We start from the raw sequence: 11,214 nt of genomic DNA on the forward strand, positions 1-11,214 counted from the left end.
AAACAGCATAAAAATACAATCTAAATTATCAAAAGAACTGAAAAGTATATAATGTGGCCATTTGAAAGCAACAATCACATCAAAATTTGGTGCCAAGACTGACTGCAAAAATATTCTAAGATGCTTGCTGCCGGTAATTCTCCACACAACAAAGGTAAAACTGGTCTGAAGAGGAGGTCTACACATACGAATGCTGGATGGTACAAGAAAAGTCATACTCCATGGTTGAAAGGACTTGTGTTTGAGAATGCAGTTTCACCAGATGAATATAATTCAAAAACTTACATCCGAATGCATTTGCAAGGCCACCAACATGACGGTAGGCATGTTGAAGGTGATACAGAAGAACTGCATACCATTGGCAGTGACAGCTGTTCCCAGTCTAGGAATGATGATGATAATGTTGTTGACAATTCTCAGAAGATGATATTGCGACCACTTCACCTGAAAAGAGACGAGACACGGACAACATTAAGTTCCAATTCTCGCGTCATTGATGAAGAACAGATGTTTGCTCTGTTTAACTCCGCATACGAGCAACACATATTAACTCCACGTACCTGCAAGAAGAAGCCTCAGATGGAATCCCATACCATTAAGAAATGGGGTTGTGGTGCTATGTACAATTTTAAATGCAAGAACTGTTGGTTTGTGTCCAATGAAGTAGTGAAGTTCTACAAAGAAATTGAAAACAACAAGCCAGGACCGAATCCTTCAACTTCAAATGTTCGATTGGGATTAATGGGCTTAGACAGTCCAATAAGAAACAGTAAGACACAAGAGGTTGGCCCGTTTGAATGTTCCACCACCTAGCAAAAGTAGCATGCAGAGAAACTCAGACAGAGTAGCAAAGGAGATTATAGACCTGAATATAGAAGATATGAAAGAGAAAACAGAACTAGTAAAAGCTGATAACAGAAGTAAGGGAAAGCCTGAAAATCTTGTAGAGTTGACACTAGATGGTCGATATCCTGGTTCAAGCCGCTCAAGCCGAAAAAAACAAGGCTTAATGCTTCTCAGGCACAGATGTTGGGGATAGAGCAAAACACAGACAGAAAATACATAATTGTCACAGTGTCCCAAAACCTATTATGTTGAAAGGGAGCATGGTTACGAGGACTTGGTTTTGAAGTGGTATGTCCTGGAGGCCATGGAGGATGTACTGCATCTCACAAAAGATTGGCACCTGTGTCAGAATATGAGATGGGAAAGAATGTAGGAAGCCAACTAGCACTACAGGGTATTTTAATTCGGTGTGCTACTACTGATGGAGATGCCAGGTCGGCGGAAGGAGTTGAAGATACTATCCAAGCCTTGCTCCTTTCGTGGGAACTGCATAGACTCGCTGACCCGGTGCACCTGAGCCAACATCAGTTTCGAACAGGATTACGTGCCGAGTTTAGCGAGACCATGTTCCACGGTAAAACAAAGATAGAAAATAAAGAAATGAAATATAAATTTAGCATTGATTTGAGATGTCGATGTCCGATGTTTTTAAACTAACTGATGAATGATCATGAAACATAGAAAAAATTGGTAAAATTTTACCTCAATTCTACTACCTCAGCTGCTATAACATCACAGTGCTAGAAATGGACAAAACAGACAAAAAATAATCACTGAACTGGAAAAGATGATACTAAGTGAAGAAGCAATCAATAGTATGAAAATGTATCATACGACGAACGCGAACGAAGGTTTCCACCGTGCACTGACTGTAAGCCTACCTAAAAATGTAACCCATGGCAAAAATATGGAGGGCAGGTTACATTCTGCAGTTCATCGCAACAACAACATGCCTGGTACATCAGCCACAAAAAAAGAGCAAGAATTGGGAATAAAGATTTCAAATGACTGTAACACTTTCTTCGATAAAGACTTTGTTTACCACCAGCAATATGAAAAACGTCCTGTTGTAAAAAAGACGACTTCAACAGATAGTTCAAAACATAGAAGATCACAAGACCTACAAAGAGCACAACAAAAAGAGACCTTATTACAAAAAAAGAACCAACTAGATGCTGTAAGACGATTGCTGCAGCATAGCAGTTAATGCAAAAAGAAAATGCCCGGTGATGAAAGACGAAAATCAAACATAAAGGTCCTTTTAAGGACCACCTAAATCTTTCAAAAAGATTCTTAGTTGATGCAAAAAAATAAAAGATAAAAAAAAAAAAAAAAAATAAAAAATAAATAAAGATTGCCTGCCCTCCCCCTCCCTTAATGTTGTAAAAAATACCTTAATCATTGTCTGTCATCCTCAGAGCTATTAACATGGTTGCAATGGGGCAATCTGACCAACACATTCCTCTTTTGACACGCATGTCTGCCTACTGTGAGGTTCTAACACCAAATAGGCAACATTAATGCACCTAGTGTTGTGACACAAGTGAGAAACATCAACTGCAGGTAAATAAGCAGATAGCAGATAGATGCTCTATCATGTATGCTAGTCTGTGCACATAAACTGATTTCCACCCAATGACACCAGGAAACCTTCAATTTAGGATCCCATTTTTGCCATTGGGTGTTGAAGTTCCTGTCCATATAATACATTCCTTGTTCTCTCCAAGAGCTGATTTATCTTGTAGTTTTATTCTGTACTTTTGGTTAAATGCCTCCATTTTGCTAAAATGAACTTTTTCAGCATTGCTGTGTAGAAATGTACCCCTAAACTTCCATTTGAAACCCCCTTGGACAAAACAAAATTGAAAACAAAATAGAAATCTGATCCAATTTCCCCCAAAATAGCCAGAATTTTACAGAATTTCAGAAAATAAACTTCTTCTTACATATGTCAGCACCCAAAGGCATTTTCTACACAGAAATATCTATAAAAAGATACAAAATAAAAAGTACTGGAGAAATAACAGCTGATTTTATATGTAAACACACTCCTCTATTAGGTACGAGGATACAATTAATTATAGCATTTTTCAAATTAAAAAAAATCTACCGCTTCAAATCAAATGAAATTTTGGGAGCTGAATAAACCATTTTATCTTAAACTTAGATAAAAAAAATTTGAAATGTTCACCATCATTTTTTAATTTTAACTACCTCAACAGAACCCCCTCAAATTTGACCCAAAATGGCTTCCAAAAGCCAAAATGTTGACATTTTCTGACCTCACCAAATCACACCCTATATGTAGTTTTTGAATTCAAGACATCTATTAAATTATTTCCATTATTCATCTTTCAATTGAACCAAAAAAAAAAATAAATTCTAAAGGTAAGGTTGTCTAAATAATTTAAAAACACATATCCTATTAAAATAGGAACTATAGAAGCTAAGGGCAGATAATTTTGATATCGTACCTTCATTAGGCAAATGTACAGTCTTTAACCTAAACCAAACTAATTAGATGCTCAAAGATCAAACAAGGTGATATCCTGTAGCTAGTTGTCGAATAGTGAAACCAATTCTATTTAATCTACTTGTTTCTTGGGTAAATCTTTCAATTTTATAGCGTGATGTATTTCATTATTACCTAAAAAGTGGAGAAAATGAAATCTGTTGTGTGTGTTGTTTTCCATTTGACGCTCTAATAAGTCCACCCTACTTGGGATCCACGAACAGAAACGTTTCTTTCATACATTATTTTTTTTGTGATTCTGGTACAAGTCGTAGACGTAAAAATAACACCCATCCCTTTTAAAACAATCACAGTGCAAAATGATCTTTGACATGTTAATAATGACGACTGCAGTCTTGTTTTGATTAATTAGTCATTAAAACTAATGTATGATATAGTCATATGTCATAAAAAAGGTATGTAGATAAATAAAGTCTTGTAATTAAGCAGCTAGATTTAAATTTTTTTTCACAAGAACCACGAAATTTCGGATAAATTTAAAATGGTCAAACTTTTTCTCGCTTCATGACGTTCTAGGCTCATTATAGTTCTTGCTACCATAGCTTTTATCTTCGGAAGTTTGATATAAATTAAACAAGTTCAACTACTAAACATCTTTGGACAAACTGATATTTAAAATATAAAAACAATTTGAATTAATCTTGCCCCTTTCTAAACATCTACAAAGTTTTAAAATCAAGACTTACAATTATTTTACAGTAATAGAAAAAAGAACGGATATGGTGAAAAGTAACAACTGCACCCGCGTATAATATACAAATATTAAATTCCTTCAGAGATAACCAAAGGTCCTCGATAAATATGAACACACCTTAAAGTAAGCTCTGGAAGGTCCCGACAACAAAGTAATAAGATTTACGATAACTGGAGGATCACAATATTCAAAATCAAACTTAAAAGTATGGCGACACAAAGACAATATTTCCAAATATAAACCTTACAGACAAATAAGATATCCACTCAAAGAACACTCGTAGTTACTGAAAGCTAGACCAGAACATATACAAAATTACAACACCATCAAAACTATCAGAATGATTGGTAACTAAAACTCCGGTGGACTGGATTAAGAGAAGTAACGTCAAGTTCTAGATAAACAGGATTCGATGTAGTGCAATACACAACTCAATGATGCAGCTAGGGTCGGACATTTTTGTAAGACAATGTTTTAAATGATGGACAATCATACGAAAATTGTATCCTTGAAAAATTGAAAAAAACTTTGGGGCATCTATATAACCCCTATGCAAAAGTTTATCTGTAATTACATTATTGCGTTCATTGAAACCTGACACTTTATTGCATATACGAACAAAACGGACCAGTTGCAAAATATAATTAGGAAAAGGGTGCTTCAAGAGTACAAATGTATCACCATCTAGGAATGGCATATAATAAGAAAATTAAAATCACCTCTTTTGTCATCAAATTCATTTTTAAGAGTGCATTGCCTTGTGTAATATCTCAACGAAAAAAAGGTGTACGAGTCCTATTATTGTTAGACTTATTCAGTTAAAGTTTTCGGGAAATATAGCATAGGTTTTGACATGAGGATAAAAAACGACCAAAATATCTTCACGTTTTAAAGGTATTATAAAATCCATGCAACTGATTATGTTTTGAAGGATTGTTTAAGTGTTTAGCCATGGATTGCTATTCTTTGCAGTAGAAAAAAAAATAATGGCTATAAGAGGAGCGCAATTATCAGGCAGATATCCGGCTTATTTAACACAGCTTAATGTAGACTCAGTCATAATTGAAAATAAACGAACGCATTCAACGAAGAGGGTTTCCAAAAAGCTTACCAACAATATATTTATCCAGTTTGGTGGACGCGTTTTCCACCAAACGGTCGTCGTTCCAATGGGAACAACCTAGGCTCCTCTACTTGCAGTCATATTCTTTCACTCGTATCAGGTTGATTTTGAAGCTGATCTGATCCAAATGTAGGAACATCGTTTATCTAGATCATTTGAACTTAGTGAAAACTATACTTTTACTATATATAAAAGTATAATATAGAAAAAAGTTTGTATTACCTCTTGTTATATAGAAGTATATGGACCGATTGGTCGCCACCAAAAATTAATGGACCTTAGATACGCTTCCATATGTAAAGGCAGAAACTTACCGCGACAAGAACGATATAAATCGCGCTCTCGGTTTAGTTGAGACGGAAAAGTGAATCCTGTTGTTTATTACCGTGGCTTATGACTCTAAAGGTTGTTTTAAGACAAAACCATTATTATTTTCAATTTTATCCACAATAAAGAAAATCATCATAATCAAATTATATCAAATAATAGTAAGATAATGCCACAACCTTCAATTAAAATGGTTTCGAGTGAGGGTACGTTTAATCAAAAATGGATTATGCCTAGTGTTTGGTCACGAAAAAAAAACACACTGCCAATACGCCAAATTTGGGATTTTTTCAAGCCGTAATAAAAATAGAAAAAAGTGTAAGTGTGTTGAGACATCAAATGCTCACCGCTGTATACATGACATACATTTACTTAAGGTAACCTGTATAATAAGCTTGTCAACAATTAAGTTTAAGGTTATTTGTACTTGTATATCGGCCAAGTGATTATAGACCGAAAGTGATTTTTTTAAAAATTACTACAAATGTACATCTATCAGCGATATTTTCTCAAATATTATTAGAGTAATACATATTATTTTCAAGTGTACATCATTCATGCTTTTCAGGTGTCCGCGGTAGTGTTGGAAATGGCTTTTATTTGAAGCGTTTCCGTTCGTGGATTTTTTTCTCCATGAAAATTTGTAAATTACGTAAAAAATGTTTTATCATGATTTTTTTCAAATATGTTGAATTGCCTTACACAAACAAAGATGAGATTGTTTTACATTAACAAAAAACACACTAACACTAAATTTAGACTATTATTAATCTATGCGTAAATGTTGAATGTTTTAGGGTTGTTGGAAGACCATGTATATCAGGTCTTAACGATTGCAATCTATTAAAATCTGTAACACAGGAACATGTACAAGCACCTTGGTAGCGCATGTCCATTTGGTAGTTATGGATAACGATGTGAGATAACAGAGACACGTGACAGTCATTCCTGTAAAAATGAGGGAATCTGTCAATCACTTAGTCAGAATGGAATGGCGTGTACTGTAAATATAGGAATTATTTTTCGAGTTCACCCTGTCGTAATGTTACAGCATATTCTGTTAGTAGTCGTTCATATAAATATACATGTTAATCTGGTTGGACTGGCAACATGCGTGATAAGCGGTCCTAATCCATGTCAACACCGGGCGAATAGTACAATGAAATCTAATGAAATAAACTAAAATCTAGGCAGAAGTCAAAAGGAACAAGTATAACAAAACATTAGCAACTTCTTAATGCATGCAAAATTATATTAAAGGTCAGAGGGAGATAACGAAAATGATATTTCCGTAAAGTGAAATATACCGAACAGACACTTGTTTACTAATTAATATAAATAATCGTCAGTGACTGAATACTACTAAACGGCTACTGAACACATTCAACTGACGTTCAAGCAGATTACCGAACATACTTAACGCTTTACTGAATACACTGAACATGATTTGAGTAAAACGCACCGAATTTTCACTGAATCACTAAATAACACTGTAATATTTTTGATCAGTAAATTCAGTGCATGTGCAGCGCATTTATGCTGTTTTAGTAAACATTGGGCATACAAATGTAGTTATGATTAGTAAGACCCGTGACATTCATTCCTGTAAAAATGGGGGAATCTATCAGTCACTTAGCCAGAATGGAATGGCTTGTATAGTAAGCAGGACTTTACAAATAAATGATGTGACAAAACCCAAAGTACAACACTAATTCCTACCAAAATAAAGCAACGGTGATAACAATACAATTATATCATTGTAAGTCTAACCCATCTGGAAGCCATGGTCGATGTAGTAGTAATGTTTATGGATACACATGTAACTTGTACCAAACCGAAAGTAAATGTATGGTACAGATTCCAGAGATACAAAGAGATGCAAGCAGTACTGATTACAATTGTTATTACCCTACTGCTTACACTGGTAAGAATTGTGAACATAGGAATTATTCTTATATATTAATTTATGAGTTTACTCTGTTGTAATGGCGCAACGTGTTCTGTAAGTGGTCGTTTATACAATTGTACCTGTAAACTTGGATGGACTGGCAACAAGTGTGAAAGGCGGGATAATTGTAAACCTTACACATGTCACCAGTCAACAACTGTACAGCAAGTTAGAGTACATACACATGCTCATGTCCAACGGGGTCACGATACAATCGGCCGAACTACTGTACATCTAATACATGTTCACATAGTGGAACATGTAAAACAACAATGGGACAATACACATGTGTTTGTCTGACAGGTTCGACTTGTCAGGCTCTATGCGCTTAAGATCTCTGCCGAGCAAATTAATGTCACAATGGGGAAGTGTGTTCAAACACCGGTACAAGTTACCACTGCTCTTACATGGGTAACTAATTTAATAGTAAAAAATGTTACACATGTAATATACGTAATCAAACTTCTTTTGCTTGTATTTGACTTGCTGGCAGGTCTGGTAGAGTATACAAATTAACAAATCAATGCACGTCTAGTCCGTGAGAACAAGACAATTGAACATGTGAAATTACTATAACTAACTTTGTTTGCCACTGTACAAGCAGATGGACAGAATCATCGTGTGAAAAAGCATTACATACCTTAAAACGAATACATCACATGTAAAAAAAAAATAAATGTAACAAATCTTTCCATGGAAAAGGAAATTGTACCGGTATAGGAAAAAAATCAGTTTATCTTAAAAATTTATAAATCGAGAAGGTTAGAAGTTTGGTGCGAATATTGCAATCTTTCGCTTATTTCGATAAGTGTATACGCTATTTTCCAACGGAGTGAAAAGGTGATGAATGTGAAATTAAGCATGATGCTGCCATATCTGTCATACCGAATCACTGTAAAAACGGTAGGAAAGAAAGTATTTACAATAATGAACAGACAATTTGTTATGTTTGGATGCATGGTCTCGTTGTGAAAAAGATGTTGACGAATACAAAGTTGGTATGCATGTGTGGTGTTTTAACACATATGAGGGTTTTGCTGGACGGGAAGGAGCTGCGAGACAGATATAAATGAATGCGAATCTTCACCAAGCCGAAGACAAGATCTTCCTCAAAGTATTGAATAATTGTGTGACATTGATATAGATGAATGTTAGTTCAACCCTCGTGATAAACATGGAGCATTGTGAATCCGATGGTTTGGTGATTTTTGTTTTGGTGTTTTGGTGGATTAGCGTTTTGGTTTTTGTGATATCTTGCCTTGGAAAACAAAGCAACAAGTTTAAGTTCGGATAACTTGTATGAATGCAAGTGTCCAAACAATACTGCAACAAAGATGTGGACGAATGTAAATTTATTGTAAATAACATACAACTATTCAAAGACAAATAAAGTATGCAATTTAAAAGAATCCCCTTTACAACAAATTAATAATCTGAAATACATTCAACATTTGTTTTATCATTTCCCATTTGGAAACGTCCAATGCTTCCCTCAACGTGAATACGGAGTTGGCAATTTCTTGTCTTTGAAAAACATCTCCAGTAATAAACTGATAATTAATACCTCTGAAAGACGCAATATTCAATGCACGCTGAAGTTTTTCAAGTACGTCAGATATGATGAAGCCATTTTCGTCTATTATCAGGCTCCAGTGGGTCAAGAACCCACTTTCTATTGTTATGTCACGATCTGAAAGTCTTCCGTCCCAACCTTCTGATACAAAGAAAATTAGGCCAGAAGGCGTGATGCCAACACATTAGTTCACAGAACTTGAAAAAGTTACACTCTGATTGACAAAACTGGAAGCTTTTCGATATATATATTTCTGTGCAATCAATAATCAACTGATCGAGTTATGGTTTTCGAAAAGAATCAGACATTGTTTTTTGAATAATTTCTTTAGGAGGAAAATTATTACTAATCTCTAAATCGGTATGAATAAGGTTAATCCAGGTGGTGAAAAAAGACAAAAAAGTAGAAGCTGATACAGAGTATCTATCCGCGACATCAAGTAAAAGGAACCGAAGACCAAGTTGCATCATTACGACTCAAAATTTGTCAATGGGTTGTATCGCTGTAATGGATGATCTTTTTGTCTTCTACTTGGTGTGTTACCATCTCATTTTCAGTATTGCATCCAGGAACTCTTTGAAGATATGCAACTGAAACGAAAAATGCTTTCACTCAAATGGTTTCAAAAATGAAACGTCTTTCATGATATTGTTAATTGGGCTCTACCTATTAATTTCGAATTCTAACCTCCACAAAAGTAGTGCAAAATCATGATGTCATCAGTGACAAGAGCGCTTGATTTAGTTATTGCAAAATATGTGCAATAACATGAAAGGGTTATAGCATGAATATTTGTAAATATTGTCTTGTACAGACCTCTATATTGATTAATTTCTATATTTTTAAATAGAGAATAGAGAGTGAGTATAATATCGACAATTTAATAGCCCTATTCTATTATAGTCTACGTATAAAATTGAATCATGAAAAATAATCACCTCGCTTTGAGTTCAACCTGGATAATTATTTTAAGTGCTACAGAAACATAGCAAAAATAGGAACCGAATTTGGTATGAATGTTCTTTGGTGTATCATTCATAGAATGATGTGGGGATTTTTTATCCGCCAAAATACATGGCTGCAGTTGCTAAAATAGAACATAGGAGTCAGACAGTAGTTTTTCGCATATACCGCTAAAACCCTTAGGTTTAGTCAAATTCTTCCAACTGCTAAAATGACCCTTATTATAAGGCCTACAAAAGTCTATAGGGACCAAAGTTGTCAGTGACCATTCCTGGTAAGAGTTATTGCCATTGAAAGAAGATAAATGACGCTTTGGTTTTACAGTTTTCACTCATTATCCTAAAACTATGATAGATAGAATGAAACTTTCAATTGATGAAATGATCCTTATAATAAGGCCTAAAACAGTTTGTGGGGTTCAAAGTTGTTTATAGCAGTTTTGATGAAATGATCCTTATGATAAGTCTAACCAAAGTCTTCTAGAGACAAAAATGTCAGACATCTCTTTGTTAAAGTTATTGCCCTTGAAAGGGAAACATTTAAGCAGGTGAACGATTTAGGCTCCTGGGAGCCTCTTGTTGAGTTAAAGTATATATTTAAAAAAAATATTAAAACTAGAGTTAAAAAAATTACCTTTATCAACGAATTATTATGACAATTTACCAAATTCTCTGTGGCATTTAAATGTTATCAAAAAGTAGTCAGTCTGGATTTTGATCTTAACATTCATGCTGTTAGTATCAAATGAACAATACGAATTGGAGAAAATAGAAAAATCCTTATTTGCCTGCTCAAGCTGTCTATTGTTTTCATTTCCAGCTGAAATATCCTGCAGATAAATATTGTAGGTATACAAAAATAACATTCCAAAACGAAGAAAGGTAGATATACTGTTAACTTTTCAACCTACTCTAGTCTAATATGTTGATGTCTAATTAAGCTTACCCCTGTCTATGACTCAATTCTATTTTATTTTAAAAGGCCATTGACTGTTTAATTCAGATTTTTTCTTTCTGAACAGGCTATAAAAATAAAATTATTTTGCCTGATAGTCTAGTTAAAATATGATTTAACCCAAAAACACAGACAAAAATTTACAAAAATATAACATGCAACAAACTCAAAATATTTATTTCGAAATTCATATGGAATTTTGCATTGAAAAGAGGGGATAACTCTGCAAAAAAATGCATTATAAAAAACTTAT

General features: G+C 34.3%; 1 pseudogene; it reads right to left on the bottom strand.

Moving 5' to 3' along the window:
* Nucleotides 1-8,896: 8,896 nt before the first annotated feature.
* Nucleotides 8,897-10,276, bottom strand: LOC148603822 (uncharacterized; annotated as a pseudogene).
* Between the last annotated feature and the right edge of the window lie 938 nt (nucleotides 10,277-11,214).

This window comes from Perna viridis, chromosome 11 (assembly GCF_037379345.1).
Source record: "Perna viridis isolate PV_CMFRI_1.1 ecotype Kerala chromosome 11, ASM3737934v1, whole genome shotgun sequence".
Lineage (NCBI taxonomy): Eukaryota > Metazoa > Mollusca > Bivalvia > Mytilida > Mytilidae > Perna > Perna viridis.